The following is a 24,354-nucleotide window of genomic DNA, read 5'->3' on the forward strand; positions in this document are numbered from 1 at the left end:
GGATTCTACTGCTTTATTTATTTATCTCATTGAAAAGACCCTAATGCTGGGAAAGATTGAAGGCAGGAGAAGGGGTTGACAGAGGACAAGATGGTTGGATAGTATCACCAATTCACTGGACATGAGTTTGAGCAAGCTCTGGGAGGCCTGGCATGCTGCAGTCCATGGGGTTGCAAAGATGCAGAAGACATGACTGAGCAACTGAACAACAACAACAATTTATTTGTCTATCATCTATATCTATTTCATCTCTCTCATTCGTACTACCAGACCTAAGTATTCTCTGCTTTTAGTAAATCAATGTATATATTAACATCACAAGTTATGTCTGAGCTTCACAACAATCTTGTAAGATAGTTATTTCCTCATTTATGAGGAAACTGAGTCTCAGAGAAGTAACTCCTCGAAGGCCACACAGATAATCAGCCCCATGATTCTAATGTTCACTCCAAGACACATTGAAAGCTGTCTTCCTTCCATAAGGGCCAGTGTGACCTGAACCAGAGGAACAGAAAGATGACTCTCTTCATAAATTTACCTCAACTTCAGTTCTCTTAGGGCAAATTCACTTTTTTATAATCTTGATTAATCCAGATCAGCTTTTTGTGAAATCAAAATTCACAAGATAGTTGCCAACAAATTCCTATTTGCATTGTGCTAGGACAATCTGGCCTAAGAGGCTTATGATATAAAAGTACTATGTTGTTAACATGCACTTATGAAATAGATTTTTCCCCTCCTCCCACACTGAGTATAGAAAAATGATGTGCCATCTGTATTGACATGCTCTACCTATATGCTATTATTCCTGGGCCACCTTGAAGGGAGGATACAATAAAGGTTCATTTGTTATATGCCTACAACAATAGATGGGTTTAAGTGGCTTTTCTCTGTTATTGCATTCACAGCAGATTTCTTATTGTGTGATATAACATGATATACACAAGCAAGGAGCAAAATTCCCAATGTGGCTTATCTTTTTTCTGAAAGTGACACTAAGCAGTATTATGTTTTACTACTTGTCTCAGTTTCTTATTGTTTTGATACACTTCATGGTAAATGGTGAGCCGTTGTTCACTCCCAGCTAGTTTTTAATCTTAACCCGAAGAAAAAAAATTTGGCAGTTCTTTGTGTGCCTTATCAGAATCACTCAGCCAATTCAAATGGATTTTTAAGACACTTGTCTCTTTCTATACTGTGTATTATATTAGTTCATTTTTCTGAATCTTTATCACATATAGCTTTAGCTCTAGGAAAAAATATTCTGGAAACAAATCATTTCCCAAAGAATCAATTGGGAAATCTGTATGACTATTTCATTAAAATTATTACTATTCTTAAAACCAAAACAACAAAAATTAGCAAATAGCATGATTTAAATCTTTGTACAATCATTTTCTCATGCTGTTAATTTTCTTTTTAGGACCTGTGATTGGTAAATATTGTTAAACACACATTTAAATCAAGATAGGCAAAGTAGAGCTTGACAAACATTTAGATGAGGTTGATTCATGATACTACTTGTGTATAATTTAGTTAAAAATTCTTAAGGATATATCCCTTCGTTCTTTTTTTCTTAAAGTATAGTTAATTTACAATGTTGTGTTAGTTTCAGGTGTACAGCAAAGTGATGCAGTTACACACATATGTATTTGTAATGATATACTCTTGAACTTCAGTTATTATCTAAAGTTTATGCTCACTTTTGATTGTGTAGAGATGGCAGAAGTAATTGTATTAACAAAAGAGTAGGCTACATCTACTGCCTCAATCCTCTGACAATGGGTTTGCTTATATAAATAAGTCAGACACGCTGCACTCAGGGGGATCGCCACCCTTAAGTGATCAGTCTTCAAGTGGAGAGAACTGACAAAAAAGCCAGCCTCTCTCTCCCTTTGTGAAATCAATATTCTTGAGTAGAAAGTTAAAACTCTACCGATCTGCCTAGGAAAAAACCTCTGCAGCAAAAGCTTAACGGTTGAAAATGATGAAGTATGGGTTTGGCACATTCACACACCCATGCATTTTTCATTTTCAAGGAATCGTAAAATGCAGTTTGTGATTTTCAGCAACTAGCACTGGGAATCTATTCAAGTGCACTGCATACATGTGTATCTAGGATGTAAAAAAGAGTTTGAAGAATGCTGATCAAAATAGTGTTACAATACTTCTTAAACCCCAAATTAAATGTCTTCAGCCATCAGATTAACCATCAACTTCAAAGAAGGATAAAACCAAAGCTATTCAGATTGGCATAAAAATGACTACATATCTGCTTGATTGGTGTCTCTCCGGTCAAACAGATGACTCAGCCTAGTGTTCCAGGCACCCAACCGGGAGGACTGATCAAAAGATTGTGTTTTGGATCAGTTAGCTGGTGGTGGTGGTAAAATCTTCTACAGTCGGAGAGAGAGTGATCAAAAGTGAATTAAAGATCTAACAGGCAGGAAATCAAGAAAACAATTATCAAAGAGCCAACAAAGGGAGCCTTAGTCCAGAAAGTAGACAAGGAAAGAGAGACCAGAGTGAAGTCCAGGCCACAACAGATGGATATTCCTGTGTCTACTGCATCAGAGAGAGAGCCCTTGACAATGTAGACATAGAGTGATTTGTGTGACAGGGTTTGTGAGCCTCCCAACCAAGGCCTGAAATGGAAGGAGAGAAGCTTCTTCGCATCAACCCACCCTAACACTCATGGTCATGCACACACATGGGAGAGGACGCTCAAACACACTCACTAGTGCTTGCAGGGACACAGCTGTGCCCTGACCAGTCACATAGTCTCAGTGTTCCCTGTTGTCATCTGTCTGCCACTCTCCAAGGGCCAATCTCCACTGGATAAAGGGAGCATATAGCCAGAAGCATCCTATTACCCATGGCTTGTCCACCTTGGTAACCAAGGAAAGCTATCAGGCAAAATGAGCAGGTAAGATCATTTGTGAGAACCTAGGATGGCTGTCCCCAGGTTTGAAAGTAACCCTGGCACAGAGCTATTGAAGGTAATCCATAATATACTAACTTAAAACTGTTTTATTTGAGGAAAGGAGCCTCTTATGACTGTATAAGCTAGCAGAGACTTGGGTCAAGTTCGTTGTCACTGTATCTGGCCAGAGGTGTAGAGAGCAATAGAAAAGATGGTGGTGATGAAGTATTAGGCATTCATTGCCAGTAACAACTTAAATGTGACAATTCTTCCCTCAAGGGCCTTGCGCCTCAGTTCTGCACACTACACAACCCTTTATTTATTTTTGTTTTATTTTCTGTTCTTTAGATGTGATTTCTCTTACCCCCAGGGCTTTGACACATAGTCTTTTTTCTACTTGGAGAAAGACGTACAAGCTCAAGCACACTGTTCTGGGGGTGAATATCCCTGTCAGGTCATGGAGGTCTAGGACATTTCTTGTAAGAACACAGAGTCCTGCTGCTTTCTTTCTCATCACATGTGCACTGAAGGGGATGTTCATGATTGAAATTATAGAGGAATTTCAATTATTAATCATAACAAAGTCAAGGCATGATCATAAGACTACATGGATGGGGGTGGGTAAAGGACAAAATGTTTGGAGATCAAGGAATGAAAGGCTACCTAAAGAGTCACACCTCTGTGGATATTTAAATCAAGAAGTATGATGGCAATACTCGAGACATAAAGACAGTGAGAAAGGAGCTCAGCTTTTCAAGGATTGAAGTGTAAAACTTGAGAGGGAGTATATGTCTGCATGATAAGAGAATGGTGGGTATCACCTGAAGGCAGGAGAGTGCAAGATGAATGACTTGCATAGAAGAGAGAGGGAAGATAGTCTGAAAGTGGCAACAAGCAGCACGGAAGACACCTGTCCCCCAACAGATCCCACAGGTCTGAGGGGTGTGGGACACAAACCATGAGAAGCCTTGGAAAGGTTGTAGAGAAAACGACTTTGTAACGAGACAGTCTGATTTCAGTTAGAGCAAGACAATACTAATGGATGTTTAGAGAAGAGGTAGAAGATACATGGTATTTTAACTCATGATTGACTTAGGGTCCCAGAAGCTTGATGAATTGATCAAGTTCATCGATCAAGGCAGAGTAGAAGAAGGGTTCAGAAAAGGCTAAGTTTGGAGTAATTGGATTAGATTTCAGAGGATGAGGGGTGATCACTCCTGAGCTTCTTTTGGTGACTACTGTGAGTGGGACAAGAAGTGTGATGAGATTAATCCTGGTGTGCTCTGAGGTGCCCTTTCCTCTGTACACCTGTTACATCTTTTACAATCCCCATTTTAATCCTTATACCACAGTGATTAAAACATGCTTTCTGCCTCTCTAGAACACTGTGGTAACATGAAGACCTTCCTTAACCTTTATATCTCAAGCATCTACATACATACACACACACACACATATATATATATATATATATATATATATGATATATATATATATCAGATCAGATCGGATCAGTCGCTCAGTCGTGTCCAACTCTTTGCGACCCCATGAATCGCAGCACACCAGGCCACCCTGTCCATCACCAACTCCTGGAGTTAACTCAGACTCACGTCCATCAAGTCAATGATGCCATCCAGCCATCTCATCCTCTGTCGTTCCCTTCTCCTCCTGCCCCCAATCCCTCCCAGCATCAGAGTCTTTTCCAATGAGTCAACTCTTCGCATGAGGTGGTCAAAGTACTGGAGTTTCAGCTTTAGCATGAGTCCTTCCAAAGAAATCCCAGGGCTGATCTCCTTCAGAATGGACTGGTTGGATCTCCTTGCAGTCCAAGGGACTCTCAAGAGTCTTCTCCAACACCACAGTACAAAAGCATCAATTCTTTGGCGCTCAGCCTTCTTCACAGTCCAACTCTCACATCCATACATGACCACAGGAAAAACCATAGCCTTGACTAGACGAACCTTTGTTGGCAAAGTAATGTCTCTGCTTTTGAATATGCTATCTAGGTTGGTCATAACTTTCCTTCCAAGGAGTAGGCGTCTTTTAATTTCATGGCTGCAGTCACCATCTATAGTGATTTTGGAGCCCAGAAAAATAAAATCTGACACTGTTTCCCCATCTATTTCTCATGAAGTGATGGGACCGGATGCCGTGATCTTCATTTTCTGAATGTTGAGCTTTAAGCCAACTTTTTCACTCTCCACTTCACTTTCATCAAGAGGCTTTTTAGTTCCTCTTCACTTTCTGCCATAAGGGTGGTGTCATATCATATATATATAAATATATATATATAAATATATATATATATATACACACACATATAATATGCCCCTATAAATAAAATAACCAGATAAAATAATACAGAATATAATTGGATAGACAACTTGATTCATTTTTTTTTTTTCAGCTGCACTATGGCATGTGGTAGCCCCTGCAGTGAAAACGCAGTCTTAACCACTGGACCACAAAGGAAGCCTCTTTTACCTTTGATTTGACAAATATCCCATGTTTCTAGCAGGTAGAAGATTATTTTTAGAAAAGAAGGAAAAATGGATAACTCTTGACTTACTATTTAATGACATTTAAGTGTGGAAATGAAAATAATCATTTGTTCCATAAATATAAAGTGTCTACTATGTGTCAGGCATTGTTCTAGGTTCTAAAAAAGGCAATCTGTTTTTAAAACAAGAAAAAAAACATGTTTTTTCTACCTTCATAGGCCAGAGTGAGGAAAACATGAATCTATGACATAATTATGCAAATAATTGTTAAATTGTACCTATGATAAGAGCAATATAGGATAGTTATGGAAAATTACTGGGTGTTTGTAAGTTTTTACTAGAAGTTACAGGCCCATTCGAGGATGGCAGGGAAACATCCATGAGGAAGTGGTGATTGAATGAGTGCTGAGAGTCCCTTGGACTGCAAGGAGATCCAACCAGTCCATTCTGAAGGAGATCAGCCCTGGGATTTCTTTGGAAGGAATGATGCTAAAGCTGAAACTCCAGTACTTTGGCCACCTCGTGCGAAGAGTTGACTCATTGGAAAAGACTCTGATGCTGGGAGGGATTGGAGGCAGGAGGAGAAGGGGATGACAGAGGATGAGATGGCTGGATGGCATCACTGACTCGATGGACGTGAGTCTGAGTGAACTCTGGGAGTTGGTGATGGACAGGGAGGCCTGGCGTGCTGCAATTCATGGGGTTGCAAAGAGTCGGACATGACTGAGCGACTGAACTGAACTGAACTGAACTGAATAAATGAATAAGAGTCAAGAAGATGAAGGAGATGGATGAAGAACAAGCACAGTGAGGACCACAGAGAAGAACAGGCACCCATCAGGCAGGCCTTTGTACAATAGTGATACTTGGTCTTTTATCCTAAGGGTGGTGGCAGTCTGTTAAAGCCACATCTTCATAAAACTATGATCACAAGAGTTAAAATTTATCCCCAGTAAAGATCTACTTAATACGTTAAGATGCTAAAATGCTCCACATTTTTATTCTACCAAATACTGTGTTGTGCATAAGAGGTAAACATGTGGACAAATATGGTCTCTGACTTACAGAATCTCACAGCCATGTGCAAGAAAAGCTATGGGAATATTTATAGCAATAATGCTTGTGAGTATTTGTAATAACAGAAACATATGTAAAATTAACAATTAACAAGAAAGATTACAGCTGAGACTGTGATGTTCTCAAAAGACAACTCTGAGTATTTGCTCTCTCAGGAGGGCTTTTAAAAATCAACAGGGCTTTTTCCAGACAGAGGGGCTGATGCAGACAAGGGGACAGTATGAGGAAACGCAGGAGTGTACAGAAGAGCATGCGGTACATGTGCGTGGGAGTTGGGAGGAGGTGACTGTGAGTAACTCAGCATTTCAAGAGCGAGGAGTACACAGCGGATGCTAGCAGATGAGGCCAAGGGGTTGTCTCTGGGCAGGCAGTGATGGGTGTTATTTGCCACAACATGAAGCTTTTCCTAAAACAAACAAATATGAACAAAAAACTGTTGAAGAAACACAGTGGGAGGAAGAAGCAGGGCAAGAAAAGTGACCGGTTGTAACAGAGAAAAACAGGGACAGTATAGTTTTCCTTCCCCCTAGGCAAAGTCACTGCACAGAGGACAAATGTTTACCTTGTTCTGGAAGCTTCAGAGCCTCTCTGTGTCTCATTCTGCCTTCTTCAGCTTCCTATCTATACTTTTCCCCACTTCATTCTCTCCGCTTAATTAACTCCTATTCTTCTTTCAAAATCCAGAACTCTCCGGGGCTTTGGAAAGAGGTGTGGAAGTGAGAGGATTCAACATCTCTTCTTGTGTTTGTTTTTCCCCTCTGAATGCTAATTTCACATTTCTAATTTGTTCATATAACACCTGAAATTCTTCCACTATACTTCCAAATACTCCTATAAACAACCACCCACGGGAACTTTATTGTCTATAGAACATGGACACCAAGACTCTTTCTTGTCCACCACACGCATGTAGGGGATGTCTGTGGTCAAACCATTCCCCAAAGGTTATAGTGGCATGCCTTCACCAGCAAACAGTGGGAAACAGAGGTATATGGGGAACTCCTGCAATTTTTAAAGGAATATAAATGACATTAAAAAAATAAAATACAAGCTTTCCATCTTGAAATGTATAACTTCCTTAACTTTCAGTTAGCCTCATACCTTCAGGCAGGAAGGAAGAAATGCAATATGGGCAAAAAATTCACTAGAATTGGCTGGGAATGATGTGTTTCTGGCACTCGGAGATACTTAACACCTTTCAGAATAGAGGAAAAAACTGCTTTGAAACGTTTCAGCAAGGCACACATGGAGAATATTCTTGATCAAGACATGCTGTCAGCACTGTATTTTACCTCCACTGCTCCCCCACCCAATTCCATCACTAAATATGCTGTGTTATTCTCTCACGTGGGGTCAAAAGTCTAAGAGTCGGCTCTGGTTTCTGCCCAGTCTCAAGTAAATTTATTGTAGGAAAAGTATTGCTTTTTTTTTTTTGCAAAAGAAACAAACAAAGATATGCCTGGGCTGGTATCAGTATTTAATTAGGCAGGTAAAGACAGTACTACATGGGCACGATTCCAAGGACATACACATGAGCTTTTAAAAAAAAGATTCAAATAAAATAAAATGCTTCTCTTACCTCAGTCAGGCTCACAGTATCTCTCTCTTTTGGAGAACTATCCTGAAACATTTTACTGTAGTAATATTTTGATGTCTTGAGTGTATTGTGATTTATTTTCAACAGGTGTACACGTTAACCTAGTCAGAACTGAAATGTAGTGTGTTGGAGTCCATTCATTGAACTGGATCACATTTGTTAGCATTATCTGTCCAGAGAGTAGTAAGCAGCACTTCAAATCTGAGCTGATAGATTTAGTCCAAATCTTTAATGCCAAACTTTTGGAAAATGATAAACAGATAGGACTGATCAAATCAGACTGGACACAACTTGATCTGTTTTGATGTGCACTCATGATTTAAAGTGAAAAAAAAAATTTTGGACATGATATTAGCAGATTTAGATGTGAGTTTAAAGTTGGGTCCCTTACTAGATGCTTAATTTTGAGCAACTCATAGGACCTCTCTGAATTCTAGTATTCATGGATATAAAATGGTATAATACGTATCTCAGAGTGGTTTTGTGAAGATTAAACTGTTTTATTTGATTTTAATTTTAAATTTATTTTATTGAAGTACAGCTGATTTACAGTGTGTTAATTTCTACTGCACAGCAAAGTGATTCAGTTATATATATATATAATATATATATGTATATATTTCATATTCTTTTCCATTATGGTTTATCACAGGACACTGAATATAGTTCCCTGTGCTATACAGGAGGACCTCATTGCTTATCCATTCTATATATAATAGCTTGCATCTGCTAATCTCGTTAAATTGCTTTAGCCCAGTGAAGTGCTTGGCAAGAGCTTAGGGTACAGTAAGCTTTTAATAAATGATTGTTGAATCAAAACTGAATGAATCCAACATGAATATTGGGAAGCATGCTTTTTTTCTGGACAAAACTTCGAGACAGAAGTGACAGGTAATGACTGAAGAGGGTGACCAGCTCACACCAGACAGTGTGTTGAAGTCTTCATACAGTGTTTACTGAGTGTCTACTTTATGTCTAGGTAAGAAGAGTCTTCTCCAGATCTGACCTTGAGTTCTCAGCATAACACGGGGCCACTCAGAGCCCAAGGTGCCTTCCCAGACTTGTGAAATTATTTATTTCAATAGCCAAGAGATGAATTTGCATAGAAGAAAGCTTAACCAAATGTAATTCAGCGTTACTAACAATGACTGAATTCTTGTTATGAATAAGGACTATAAGTCTTCCTAGGTGGCTCTAGAGGTAAAAAATCTGCCTACCAATGGAGGAGACATAAGAGATGCACATTTGATCCCTGGGTCAGGAAGATTCCCTGGAGCAGGACATGGCAACCCACTCCAGTATTCTTGTGTGGAGAATCCCACGGACAGAGGAGCTTGGCGGGCTACAGGTCATAGGGTCACAAAGAGTCAGACATGACTGAAGCAACTTAGCATGCACACGCATGTACAAGGACTATACTAAAATTGAACATGTATGTCAAAACATGCTTAATGTAATGCTGTACAAGGCAAAGAAAGTTTATGGTGAAACAGAATAATAAAGTTTTATTTGTTCACTGAGATAAAGATTAAAAAGAAAGGTTGAGTCTTTCTTGGATGCTATTATGTGTGAAGAGAAGAGAGCCATATAGATGGAGATGTTCAAGAGTATTTAGAATTAAGAGTTTAGAGCAAGTGAGTGGATGCACAAAATCACAGAAAAGGGCTTGTCCTAAGAGTCATTTCCAATGTGTCCTTGGAGCTCCCAGCCTCCCATTTTTACTCCCTTTATTATCTTATTTTTTGTCTTTTTCACCTAGAATTCCTAGACAACAAATGCCTGCATTTGTCTTCTGCCCTGGTCTCTCCAATCAGAAGTAAACCTATCCCATAAGCTCGATTAGATTAGAATTAACCCCAGGGAGAATCTGCACTATAAGAAGAGCCACTGGAATGGAAAATGAAATGATAATTCATAAAATTTACCCAAACCCAATAGTTCTGACAAAGGACAGGTTGGAACAGAACACTTCCACCATGGACCACTGGTAACTGGCATCTTCTCCAGTCCTGTGCTTTCCTATAAAGGAGGTTGCTAAAAGAGGCTGGCTTTCTTGGAAGGAGGGTAAGGGTCAAGGATGGAAATGAAGCCATTGAATGCTCAACGGAACTTACTTCTACTGTTTTTAAGCAGCAAGGCTCTGGATTAACTTAGAAACGATCACTGTGAAGAGGTTACCAGTAGAAGGGTAGAACACGTGGGTATCTGTAGCCTCCTAGGTGTCCTAAAAGGCTGTGGGCTGGGAATTGAGAGGGCAGAAGGGATCCAGATAGACAATCCCTTCTGAATGCTCATCTCACTTTCCAAATTTGTTCACTTAATACCTAACAACAACAAAATAAACCCTCTTACATTCCTATGATAACAGGTTGAGATTTAAACAGGCTTTTACTTCCTGCCCGTCGTTGCAGTTTTCACGTTTTCATTAAACCACTGGCACTTTTTCTCCAGAGATTTCTGGGTGAAGTGACAGCTAAATATAATGGAGCATAAATCAATCAGCAAACATCAGGGGCGTCTGGAAGGAAAGGTGAGGAAGTTTTCACATATGTGTAGACTCTCTGTAGCGAGACTGAATTTATCGCCATGCTCCCCACAACCTTTTGAGAGCTCAGGATGTGAAATGGGAGAGGGGAAACCTGCTTCTTCAGCATCAGACCTTCAAATCTTTGCAGGAGGAAGCATTTCATTAAAATCATTCATGTTTTTTTTTTGTAGAAAAAGCGATTTTGAGTTTGGGGTAAAAGAATATAAGTATAGAATCCTATTTAACTTAAGAATAAACTATTAAAAATCTGTTTGAACATAATCAAGGTTCTACTAAGGAAATCTATTACAGGAGATTGTATTACTACAGACCAAGTTTAAAACTCACATCTCCAAGTTTATGATTTTCTTTTTCCTTATTTCCCTGTCTCTCTGCTCCTCTCCCCCTTCTCACTCTTTCTTTATCCCTCTCATAGAAAAGAACACAATGCAGGTTTTGAAACTGCAATCCTCAGAAAGCACTTATGATTATTTTTCAGTGATAATTGCTAAAAATATTGTGCATTTAGCTTTTATTTCATCAGCACACTAAAAACTCACTTTGTAACCATCAGAGATTTTATCTCTGAATTATTGAAAATAAAGGCTAATCCAGTGAAAAATTGCAAACATAGTACTAGGTAAAGGCAATACATCTTTAACACATGTTGCTCTGCTGTGCTGAACCGTCTGAGTTAGACTCATGGTTTTTTATACTGCAGGTATAAAAGTCTTCTATATGTTTGCTAGGAAATATGGAGGCAATTCAAGAGGGTTCTTCCCTGCAGAGGATGTATTTTATGTGTTTGTCTCCCTAAATCTTGCCAATAGTTATTGGTTATAAACCACAGAGTGAATTTGCAATAGAATTTTCTGTCTTAACTAGAAAATCAAATTGGCAAAGCTCCCAGCTGGTAAATAGTGTTTAGGGATTACCCAATGGTAGGGTTGGAAATAATTTTGGAGTATACAACTGGGATTATTTATTTTAAAATCAGGAGTATGCCAGTATTATAAAGGAGGGAAAATAAGAGTCGTGCATGCTACATATCATTAACCAGGAGCTAAGATTTGTTTCACACTCTCAAATTGACTGATGCACACCATTTTTACTATTATAATCACCTTGACTCTCACAACCATCAGATATACTCTTCGGTAGAAGCTCAGATTTAGGGAGTACACCTTGGTTTGAATCTGATGCTGTCAAATGCCAAGGAAGTTATTATTATCTGATTTGTGAAGTATGCAACTTTTCAGCAGGATTTTTATGGTTATATGTGAAACAATATGTGATTTCCTGATCCATTGTGGACCATCAGTAACTGTTAGTTCTTATACCCTGATTAGAAATTGTAATTATATGAGATGATGGATGTGTTAACTAACCTTATTGTGCCAATCACTTCACAATATATATGTGCATCAAATCATTACAAGTATACCTTAAACATACATGATGCTATATATCAGTTAGACCCCAATATGCTTGGGGGAAAAAGAAAAGAAAAACACTGATTTCACATTAAAAAAGGAAATTAGTCACACTTGCTCTCAAGGCACAAAAAGGAAGCAGTTCAACAAGCAAATGTTGAAGACACACTTTGTGCTAGAAAATGTGCAAGGCGCTAGGGATACAACTATGAAGAAAGAATAAGAATTAACATTTATTAAAGAGTGCTAGACAGCAATCTAGACACTCTGCATGTATTAAGTCCTTGGCCTCTGGGAACTTAAAATTTGGTGGGGATACAGAAGGGAAAATTAGCTGATGCAGCACAGTATGATAAGGGCTGAGGGAGAGTTTGCTGAAGGGCCTAGGGGCAAGTTATTAGAACCTGGGAGGAGCAAGATTTCTTAGAGAAGATGGCATCAGAGTGTCCTACTTAAGGGAAACAGATGTCCTTACAAACTTCTGAACTTCTGAATAGTAAAATTAAAGTCTTAACCTTAAAAGCAGATTGTGCACTCTGCCCAGACAAATAGTCACTGAAATATTAGAATAAGAAGAGGAATTGTGTATGTGTATATGTGTGTGTGTGTTAGAGAAATAGAGAATGCCCATGACTGGCAGTCAGTGGCATGCCTTCATACAGATCAAATGTGTCTTCTGTGAACCAAAGAAATAACCACTGAATGAATGAAAGAACAAGAGAAGCCCTAATAAACCAAAAATTAATGTTTAGAATATAAAATAGGTTACATGCCATTTTTAAGAACCACTGCCTGTTCTAGAAGCTAGACCTCTAAAAGTCACTTAAACATCATGAGGAAGCTAATGAACAGAAACTCACGATGAGTGGTATTGCTTGTTGACATTTCTCTTCTTTGCTCTCCACTCTTGCCATGGCTTCCCTCTACCATTGTCTTTGATGTTGACCAGGGCTTGCTCTGGACAATTGGAAGCCATCATGTTTAAAAGTAGAGGCTTTGAAGTCAGCCTTCTCTGAAATGAAAAGCGAAAGTGTTAGTTGCTCAGCTGTGTCCAACTCTTTGGGACTCCATGCACTGTAGCCTGTCAGGCTCCTCTCTCCCTGGAATTCTCCAGGCCAGAATACTGGAGTGGGTTGCCATTCCCTTCCCCAGGGGATCTTCCCAACCCAGGGATTAAACCCAGATCTCCTGCATTGCAGGCAGATTCTTTACTGTCTGAGCCACCAGGGAAACCCTCTGAGTGTTTCCTTAATCCTGCCACTTCCCACCAGATAACCTTGGATGAATTACTTGACTTCTCTAGACTTATCTTTTTTCCCCTCATTTTCACATTACTATAGTATTTTCTTCATAGGATGCTGCAGATTCTGATAATGTAAATAAAGTGTTTAGTGCAGTTCCTGGGAAATCATATATTATTTAAAAATTAGATAATCAGTACATGATTATAATTCTTCTACCTCTACTGCAAGGGCAATTTTGAGTATATTTCATCTACATTTCTTCTCAAGTCATGAAATATAATTTCTTGGGATACTTTTGTGCCACTATAACTTTCAGTATTCTTGGGATGGGGGCATGCTGAGGAAGTGCCTGGATTTCCACCTTTTAATTTTGGCTAGCCTGTAAGAGCCTGGAAATCCTTGGTAATTTAAACTTATTCAATAAACAATGCTAAAATCAAATAATAGTTAGATGGACTCTTGAGAAGACTAAGTTTTTGAGGTTCATTTTGTACTGCTGCTGCTTTAGAAACTCTGCGAAGGAGAAAAAAAAAAGTGGCTATTGCTTTCTCTAATGGAATATTTTCCTCTGGCAAATGTACTCTGGGATTGCATCAGTCAGTTCAGTTCAGTCGCTCAGTCGTGTCCGACTCTTTGCGACCCCATGAATCACAGCACGCCAGGCCTCCCTGTCCATCACCAACTCCCGGAGTTTACTCAAACTCACGTCCATCGAGTCAGTGATGCGATCCAGCCATCTCATCCTCTGTCATCCCCTTCTCCTCCTGCCCCCAATCCCTCCCAGCATCAGAGTCTTTTCCAATGAGTCAACTCTTCTCATGAGGTGGCCAAAGTACTGGAGTTTCAGCTTTAGCATCATTCCTTCCAAAGAAAAGAAATCCCAGGACTGATCTCCTTCAGAATGGACTGGTTGGATCCTTGCAACACCACAGTTCAAAAGCATTAATTCTTCAGCACTCAGCATAGCACCATTTAATTTCACAAAATGTCAGAGAGAAGTAGTGTTAGCTCATTTGGCCCTCCACAAGAAACTATTTTGTCTAAGATCAGGTGTCTTAATGATTAAAGCTTTTTATGAATGTATATTCCTAGGCAGGCTTATGTAGCCACTATGAAGTCAGATTATGTTTCAGAAACATGGGTGCCTTATAATAAAGCTGTTTTCTTCATGAGGTAATATTCCCGAAATATGCTGGGTAATCCATGATCCACTAAATCCATGAGCTAATGGGTCTGAAATACATGCCATAAACCACAGAAACTTCTTGATGGGAAAACTGGACATGGATTATTATATTTCTCTGCATGTTAGGGTAGTCAGGATGACCAAAAGTGATTTTTTTTCCCTCTTTCCACATTTTGTTTCACAATAATAGACAAAATTTACGCTGCCAATTATTTCAGAAGAAAAAGTCACTTATGAAACTCTTCCTGCAAAGAAAGGAGAAACAAAAATTTGACAGTTTGAAATGTGGCACAAAATATGTTGTGATAATCCCCCCTCACCCTACATGCACACATTAAACAATTAATATGAGTTCTTGTCTGTCAATTCAGTTACAGAAATGAGAAAAAATTCTTCACTTTGAAGGAAAAAGCTTTATTATAAACTCAAGACAAGTGATTTAAAAATACATATCTTTTTCCTTAGAAAGAGTCACTCCCTTACCAATGAATATTCTTTCTGGAGGCACAAGAATGAAGCTACTTTACTCTCAAATCTATAAACACATGTACACATATACTTCAAGAATGTTAGTAACCAACTGGTTTAAACCCTTCATTTTGTAAATGATGAGACAAAGAGCTAAAAATGTTAAGTGCCATCTGTGGTGGTTTTAAAATACATCCATAATTTATTTTTTGTAAGCTCCCCTCAAGAGATGGAGCCTAATTGTTCTGTTACTGAGAGTAAGAAAACTTAGTGTCTTATTTCTAAAAGAATAGAATGTGCCTGAAGTAACAGTACAGGAAATTTGAGAGCAAGTCGTAAATGGTAGTGAAACTTCCCTGGTTCTTGCTTTCCTGGACTGCTTGTTCTGGGAGAAGTCAGCCACTGAGTCTGTGTCAGTTAAAAGTCAATGGACTGTGATGAACAGAATTCTGAGATGGTCCCCGAGCTTCCCACCTCCAAGTGAACAAATCCAGGGTGGCCCCCTCCACTGAGTATGGGCAGGACAAAGAAATACATTTGGATATTACTCTCATGACCGCATGTAACATGGAAAAGGTGAAAAGATAGTTGTTCTCATGATTACTTTATGCTATTTAAGCCTGTCATAGTAGACAGCAGAGATAATTTTCTGATATTCTTCTGATGCATTTGATGAAGTAAGTTGCTGTGTTATGAGAAGACTATGTGTCTAGCACCTGAATACAGATTTTAGGAGCTCAGAGAGATTTCTGACCAACATTCAGCAAGAAGAAGAACCTCATTCCTATAGGAGCTGAAGTTGGCAAAAAAACCTGGACATGCTTGGAGATGAACCTAGAGCTCTAGATTAGAACACAGCCAAGCCAACATATTAATTTTCAACCTCAGAAGAGACCTTGAGCGGAGGACCTAATCTAACCTGTATCCTGAATTCTGACCCATGGAAGCTATGAGATAATAAATTTGTGTTGATTTAAGCCATTAAGTTTGTAGTAATTTGTTACACAGCAATGGAAAACTAATACACAAGGGGAATAGGTCTCCTGCCCAGAACTGTATCATGTGAACGTGCCATCTTGGAAATACACCCTCCAAGCTCAGTCAAGATTGCAACGCTGGCTGAACCTCATGAGAGATCTTAAGCTAGAACCAAGAACTTAAGCCAAGCTGCTATATTAGTCATGCTTTTCATATTTTATGATGTTTAGGCATCCTGAGGACCTTAGTTGGCTGCGGAGAGACTAATTCCTAGAGATCGTAAACAACATGCCTGCAAATACAAAAACTTTTCATATGCAAACCAAGCAACCCTGCGTCCACACCTCTAACTACCTCTCTGTTAACCATCTTCTTAACATAACTCTCAAACCGCAAACCAACATTTGTCTACCCTAAATCAAGCCAGGGTTAGGTACCATACATCTAGAGACCACCTCTACAGCCCAGAGCCCACTGACTTTATTCTCTTAGTCAATTCTGAACTGTATCCCCTGCCTTTACCACAGGAAACACAGTAAAGTCTCTGTGCTTGCTGTACTTTCTCCTTGACCTGCTTCTGCCTCCTGATTAACTCTGGAGATTCTCCACATGGTCTTCTGTCCAATAGGACAACTGATTTTCTGCAGTTCTGTGAAAAGGGCATCAGTTCTGTTTTCAGTTCAGTTCAGTTCAGTTCAGTCGCTCAGTCCTGTCTAACTCTCTGCGACCCCATGAATTGCAGCACGCCAGGCCACCCTGTCCAACACCAACTCCCAGAGTTCACTCAAACTCATGTCCATCGAGTCAGTGATGCCATCCAGCCACCTCATCCTCTGTCGTCCCCTTCTCCTCCTGCCTCCAATCCCTCCCAGCATCAGAGTTTTTTCCAATGAGTCAACTCTTCGCATGAGGTGGCCAAAATATTGGAGTTTCAGCTTTAGCATCAGTCCTTCCAAAGAACACCCAAGGTTGATCTCCTTTAGAAGGGACTGGTTGGATCTCCTTGCAGTCCAAGGGACTCTCAAGAGTCTTCTCCAACACCACAGTTTAAAAGTATCAATTCTTTGGCACTCAGCTTTCTTCACAGTCCAACTTTCACATCCATACATGACCACTGGAAAAACCATAGCCTTGACTAGACGGACCTTTGTTGGCAAAGTAATGTCTCAGCTTTTGAATATGCTATCAAAATTTACATCCATCAAAATTTAATTTGATTATGGAATAGTACGCTTTCTGTTATTACTATTTTAATATATATTGGGCCTATACTTTTGATTCCTCTTACCCATCCTGTATCCCCTAACACATGTACATATATTCCCAGGTAGTGCTAATGGTAAATAATCTTCTTGCTAATGCAGGTGACGCAAGAGACACAAGTCTGATCCCTGGGTCAGGAAGATTCCCTGGAGAAGGGAATGACAACCCACTCCAGTATCCTTGCCCAGAAAATCCCACGGACAGAGGAGCCTGGTGGGCTACATTCAACAGGGTCACAAAGAGTCAGACATGACTGAGCACACACCCATCCCATATCCCCTAACACATGTACACATATTTAGAAACAAATACATGTAATAAATGCAATTGTTTTCAGATCTGAATTGTAAAGGAAAAACAGATACTTTAATAATCACAGTGTTGAAAGGACATTGCAAGGACACAGTATAAGTTGAATTCCTGTAGTTTAACACTATAGAAAATTAAAGGCTACATGTTTAAAAGCTAATGAGTTGCCAGTGATCCTTTTTTTGTAAGCTTGTTGAGATATGTGTTGCATTGAAAGAAGCAAAATTTGACAACTATTTGTAAAAACTCAAACCAATTGCAATGAAAATTAATAGAGAACCTATGTTGCATTTCCTATTATACTCTTTACTAGAGCTTCTAAGTACACACAGTAAAATGAATAAATATAAAATGATTTCATCAAATTGTCATCAAACAAGAAATGTTTGCCATAATTTCAGTTCATGTAAACAGCTGGTTAGTGTCTCCGTGTTGAGGAAATACCATCAGAACTCAGGAATCCAACATACTGGTGTTTGTAAAATGGTTTTGAAAGATGGATCACATGTCTTAATATAGAAGCATACATAAAAACAATTGCACGCAGCTTTAAATCAATGAGAAACAAGGGTGAAATATAGACAATAAATGTGGGGAGGATAAACTGCTGAGAGCCATCTCCAGGGGACAATACAAATAAAACAACAGTAAATTTCCCTGAAAATTGACAGAATCAGGACAAAATACAGATTTTTGAAATTTGTAAAATGATTTGGTAAAAAATAATTCTGTGGAATGCATAGACACACAAACACAGGAAGAGTGTGACTATAAAGTAATGAGACCTATTTAATCAATCTCACATACAAATGCTTTTCCTTTCAGATGCCATAAATTGAAAACTGTCAATTTTCCTATGGACCATTATGGCATCTATCTATAAATAGGCACTTTTTATATTGACTTGGCTATAAAGAATGTTGGCTTGCTCTACTTCCTGGTTTCAAATGGAGCAATTACGTATTTTCCAGTCAAGTTTAAAATAGATCACACTGAAAGTTTAATGAGATTTCTTCTCAAGAAGAACTTCTCCCTCAAGATATCAAGGCTACTTTCTAACTAAAGAGCAGGAACTATTCTTTATACACAGACATTCTGAGCCTTGTATGGTTTAAAAAAACCTTTGAATTTTCTTTCCTTAGGCAAAGCTTTAACATTTCTGAGATTCAGTTAATTTGAATGTTATAATAACCTTTGAAATTTGACTTGTATCTAAAGAGAATCATGTGAGCCTCTATTTTGAGTCATTTGCTTCTGAGTAAATGACAAGACAACATCCTTGGCAAATCTAACACAAGAAAGTCATATTCAACCACCTATGATTATATTCAGGAAGTCTGCTATTTAATCAGTTTGAAAACTAATATCCACAATCAAATAATCAGATAATTTAGCAAATTAACAATATCCTCTAAATTACCTCCTAAAGCAATTATACTATTTATTATCAACTAAATTTGCAGAAGAGATGTTCCTATATTTGTTCTTTGATGTTTATCCCAAAATCCCAGGTCATTTACAGTAATAAGTGGCAATTTCTCATAATTTCTTAATTCTTCTCAACTGTTTGGCTTGAGTGTAGGTACCAAACTTTTAACATTCCATTTATTATTGTATATTTTTAACCTTTATTGATTTTATTGCCTCAAGCCTTTCTGTATGTTTCTTTACTAAAAGCTGAGATATGTTGAAATCAATGCAGGATAGAACCAAGAAGATTTACTTCAATGGGGAAATCATCACCAAAAATCATTGACTATCCAATGATGGCATTTGCTATTATTTATTTTGATCATTTTCCCCCTAAATTTTGCTTTGGAAAAATTATGGGTGTTCTAGAAGGATGGAGTTATTATCAAGAAACTGGGAAGACACATACTCAGCAAGTATCAGGAACCTAACAAGGGTTGTACTTCTTCAGTGATACAGGAATCCTCAGGAAAGGTGCAAAGCAATCTGCAAGTGCATTTGTGAAAAGAAACAGGGAACACTTTCTTCTTTAAATAGGAACCAAGTTGATAAACTATTAAAAGGCCAGCAATTTTGGTCAAATCTTTCAATCACATCAATCGGACATGCTCTGAAAATCAGTTCAAGTAGTAATGAGCAAAAATCTATGGATTGCTTCCTGACACACATTAATAGCACCAAGTATTATACAATTAAACCAAAATCAATATTGGTGTAAGGCTTGGGTAATACACGATTGCTTGTTTCATGGCTGAAATCTTAGATCTATCATTTACTGCCATGTGGCCTTATTCAACTACTACACTTCTCTGTACTTCACTTTCCTCATCTATAAAATGGGTAATAACACTCAATTTGCTAAAAGGATTCAATAAGATAACCTGTTTTACAGTGCCTTAGTGACTATGATCTAATACAATCTTCCCACAGACTATTCTTAACAATACAAGCACACAGTTGCTATAAAAACCGAAGTCATTTCATCTCACACCACTCAAGATTCCTCCATGTTTCCCCATTACTTTTAGAATGAAAGCTGAAGTCCTTAAAATGGTCCATAAGACCCTACACTATCTGTCCTCATTCTGGTCTGTCATTTCTTTATCTTAATTTCCTACAACCCTCTTCGGGCTCAAGCTACTCCAGACATTCTCTCTTCTCCTTGAATTTTCACAAACATTACAGCCATGCTTCTGCCTCAGGACCCTTGCACCCTCTCTCCCCCTCCATGGGATAATCTTCCTCCAAATAGCCATGTGGTTCACTTCTTCTCCTTCAACATTTGGCTCAGTGGTTACCTTCTTGATGCAGTTCCATTTAAAAGGACAAACTCATCCATACCCCTCTTGAGTTCCTTCATCCTGTTCTATTTACTTCTGTAATACCTGATACTCTCTAATATGCTATATATATTATTGATGCACTGTGCTTATAATCTGGTCTTCCCTGATAGTTCAGCTGGTAAAGAATCTGCTAATCTGTTGTATTTTCCCCCACTTGAATGTTACATCATGAAAGTACCTTTTTTTTTGTTTTGTTAACTTTTTGTTTTTACTAATTCATCCCTCACAATGCTAGAACAATGCTCAGCATAAAGTAAGTACTCCAAAAAAATTGATGAATGAATAATGAATAAGTGGCAGTGAGTTTTTGTATTATTATTTGGCTTATTTTACCTTCTTATGACTTGGTCCACTGCCAAATCCTCTGCCATTTTTTTCCAGGCTGTGGCATATGGCAGGTTAATCACTCTCCCCAGGTTGGAGCAGGTTGGTCAGGAGTCCAGGCAGCCTCCAGCTACCCTGGAACATAATCAATCCCCGTTTATCTGCATTTACAAAATAGCTGCGCAGCAGTGTGCCTTTGAGTGAGCATTCATGAGGCTTCCAAAGAACACTCCTTTCTTTGTCTCACTACAAGGGAAAAAAAAAAATCTCATCAAAACTTGGTCTTGCCAAGTATCACAATTCCCCCTCTTTGTATGCCCTGCAATGTAAAGTCAGATCAAGATACACTTCACCCATATCTGACAATGCCTGGGTCCCTGTGTCTCCTCCAGACACTGTGATCTTTGCCTGTTGAGTAGAGCTTCTGCTGGACTAAGCCCGGCTTAACTGCTAACAAGAACAATCACATCGTACTTGCAAAAAAAAAGAAAAAAAAATTATCCCAAATGTATCTGGACAAGCAAAACATGTTGAAACATGGGGTAAATAGTGGAGACTTTAAAAATACTTTCTCTGAAATAAAATTCTATAATTTCCCTCTCTCTCCTTCTCTTTCTTTATCCTATAAATACAAAGAGTATAAATTAGGTTGAGGGAGATGACAGATGGTCTCAAAGAGAAAATGTGAACAATGGTTGCTTTGTTTTCGTTTGGGCAAACAAGATGAGAGACTCTCACACCACAGCACGAGAAGGGCAGGTACGGTTGCTGAAGAATGATTTACGATATTCTAATAAGCTTCTTTGGGATTGAAAATAGATGGCTGTGCATGGAATCACCATATCTCTGCTCTTAATACTGAAGAATGAGCAAAAACACCTTCCCCAGGAACTGGCTTGGAGAGTATATCTGACTAAGTTACCACTTTAACAAAGAAAGAAAGAAAATGAAGTTGCTCAGTCATGTCCTACTCTTTGCAACCCCATGGACTGTAGTCTACCAGGCTCCTCAGTCCATGGAATTTTCTAGGCAAGAGTACTGGAGTGGGTTGCCATTTCCTTCTCCAGGGCATCTTCCTGACTCAGGGATTGAACCCGGGTCTCCTGCACTGCAGGCAGATGCTTTACTATCTGAGCCACCAGGGAAGCCCCAAGTTACCAGTTTACCAAGTTTAAAATCACAGAAGAGAACATGACTGTGTGTGTATGAATAACAATATATGAAATTAGTCCAATAGGATAATTCTCATAAGCAGGTGAGACAATAAGTCTAATATAGATACAGTTCAGTGACAGACATGTCAAATTGGGACTAACGTACTAAACTCAATCATTATTGAAAACTTTTTATTGTTTCTTCTATGGGTGACACTGGGTTAAACTTAGGGGGAAATAAGAAAACAGCCTTTGCCATTAAGGAAGTCACAGTTGAATGTGGGAGAAAGATAAATGTTGCAATGATTCACCATATCCAGTTGATCTTTGAGCAACATGAGCTTGAACATGCAGATCCACTTTTATGCCTATTTTTTTACAATAACAAATACTACAGTACTATACAATCTGTGGTTGGTTTAATCCCTCGATGCTGAACCCTACGTCCAGAGGAACCATGAGTGTGAAGGCCAACTATAAGCTATACTCTAATTTTCTACTGTGCAGAGAGTAGGGGCCTCAACCTTCCCTCTCCCGCCCCCTGCAGATGCTCAAGGGACAGCTGTAATGTTGTTATTGTCAATGACAAGGTAAGTCTCTGAATGCTCAGGGGACCTAAAGAGACTCCTGGGATGCCAATCTCAAGCAGGAAGGCAAGCAAGAGGTTGTTATTGCCAAATATTTCCAAGAGGATATTGCAGATCAGCAAAATCTTGAGAAATGCCTTAACTGGAGTTAGGTAGATGGAGAAAGGATTCAATGGGAGTGAATATGATTAGCAAAAGGAGCTTGAGCAAAGGGATGAAGGCAGAAAGAGGAGGCTAGAAGGTACACAGAAGGGACCAGAGATAGGAAGAAGGAGGTACAAGATTTTCTCTGCTATCCTAAAAAGTTTGGAACCTTATGGAGAGCTACTCAGAGAATTCACACAAGGGAAGGATGCAACTATTACTGTTCCAGAAAACAATTCCACTGACAATACCAACAATTCAAACTGGCTAGCTGATGGTTTAATTCACTGAGAAAGAAAACTAAAAAGAGACTACTTCCCAGGAGTTGAGGAAGTGGAGGCAAATGGATGCTAAATTCAGTTTGGGTTTATGTTGAGTTTAAGTACTCAGAGGACTGTTTAGTAGAGTTGGAAAGATAGAGTTTGAGCATAAAAGAGAGATTAAAATGTGAGAAAGAGTTGAGATCATGAAGCACTTCATCACAGCATGTACAGTCTTGACACATTATTTCCAGTCTTCTCCTACTAGAAGTGAAATCCATGAGGACAAGGACTTGGCTTATTTATTTCTGGATTCTCAGCATCTAGAACCATGCCTGAATCACGGTGGGCACTCAGGGAATGATTCTGAATTGTAGTTGAAGAAGATGGATCTGGCTAAGATCACATCTTATGTGGAGTGGAAATAAATGAGGTCACAGAATGGAATTCTAAATCAAACACTGAGTGAGCACCAATAGTTAGGTGATGTTATAGAGACCAGTGAAAAAGATTGTGGAAAACTGTTTTAAATGTCATGCAGCATCAAGAAGGAATTTATTAATGACTTTCTAAAGAGGCCCAGTGTGGCTCTCGTGCATAGATAGAGTCAGAGTGCCGAAGATGGAGGAATTAAATGAGGTGAGAGTATCATTAGTATTTTCAGACACATGATATGGAGAAGGGGTGAGCAATGACTGCTCAGATGTCTTGGGTCAAGGAATAATTTCATGTCTACCTCTTTGCATTTATATTGGGAGTTGTTTGGTTATGGTTAATGGCTTAGTAGTGAAGAAGAGATTGAAGATAGGATGGAGTGGTCCCTAAAGGAAGAAGATCCTTAGGGGATTTAAGAACAGGTCTGTCTCATTGCTGGCTGTATCCTGAGTTCTCTGCAAGCAGTGGCTACATAGAGAACACTCTATTAATCTTTATTAATTAAGTGGGGTATACTACCAAATGAGATAATGATGAAAGAAGAGAATGTATGAGGGTCAGGATCAGGAAGTAGATAGAATAGTAGCTTTTGAATAAGAAGGGGGTCATCTGTCTCTTTGTCTTACTTCTTCCAGATGATCATGACTTGACCACTGCATACATTTGTCCTTTTTTTCTGGATATTAAGGGCTTCCCTGGTAACTCAGTTGGTAAAGAAGCCACCTGCAATGCAGGAGACCCCAGTTCGATTCCTGGGTTGAAAAGATCTGCTGGAGAAGGGCTAAGCTTCCCTGGTGGCTCAATTGGTAAAGAATCTGCCTGCAATGCAAGAGACCTGGGTTCAATCCTTGGGTTGGGAAAATCTCCTGGAGAAGGGAACAGCTACCCACTCCAGTATTCTGACCTAGACAATTCGCATGGATCACAAAGAGCCAGACACAACTGAGTGACTTTCATATCATAAGGGGTTAATTGCTTTTTGAGCCTTGATTTCTCCTTCTTCTCCTGAACTCATGCCTTTGATGTTCTTTCTTTATACAATATCAGACATGATGTGCATACACATCTGTTTCTACTTTCCCTCTCCTCCAGCTTAGTTTCTTCAATTCCACTTGGCCCCAGCAGGTTTTG

The sequence above is a fragment of the Bubalus bubalis genome, chromosome 2, assembly GCF_019923935.1.
Source record: "Bubalus bubalis isolate 160015118507 breed Murrah chromosome 2, NDDB_SH_1, whole genome shotgun sequence".
Lineage (NCBI taxonomy): Eukaryota > Metazoa > Chordata > Mammalia > Artiodactyla > Bovidae > Bubalus > Bubalus bubalis.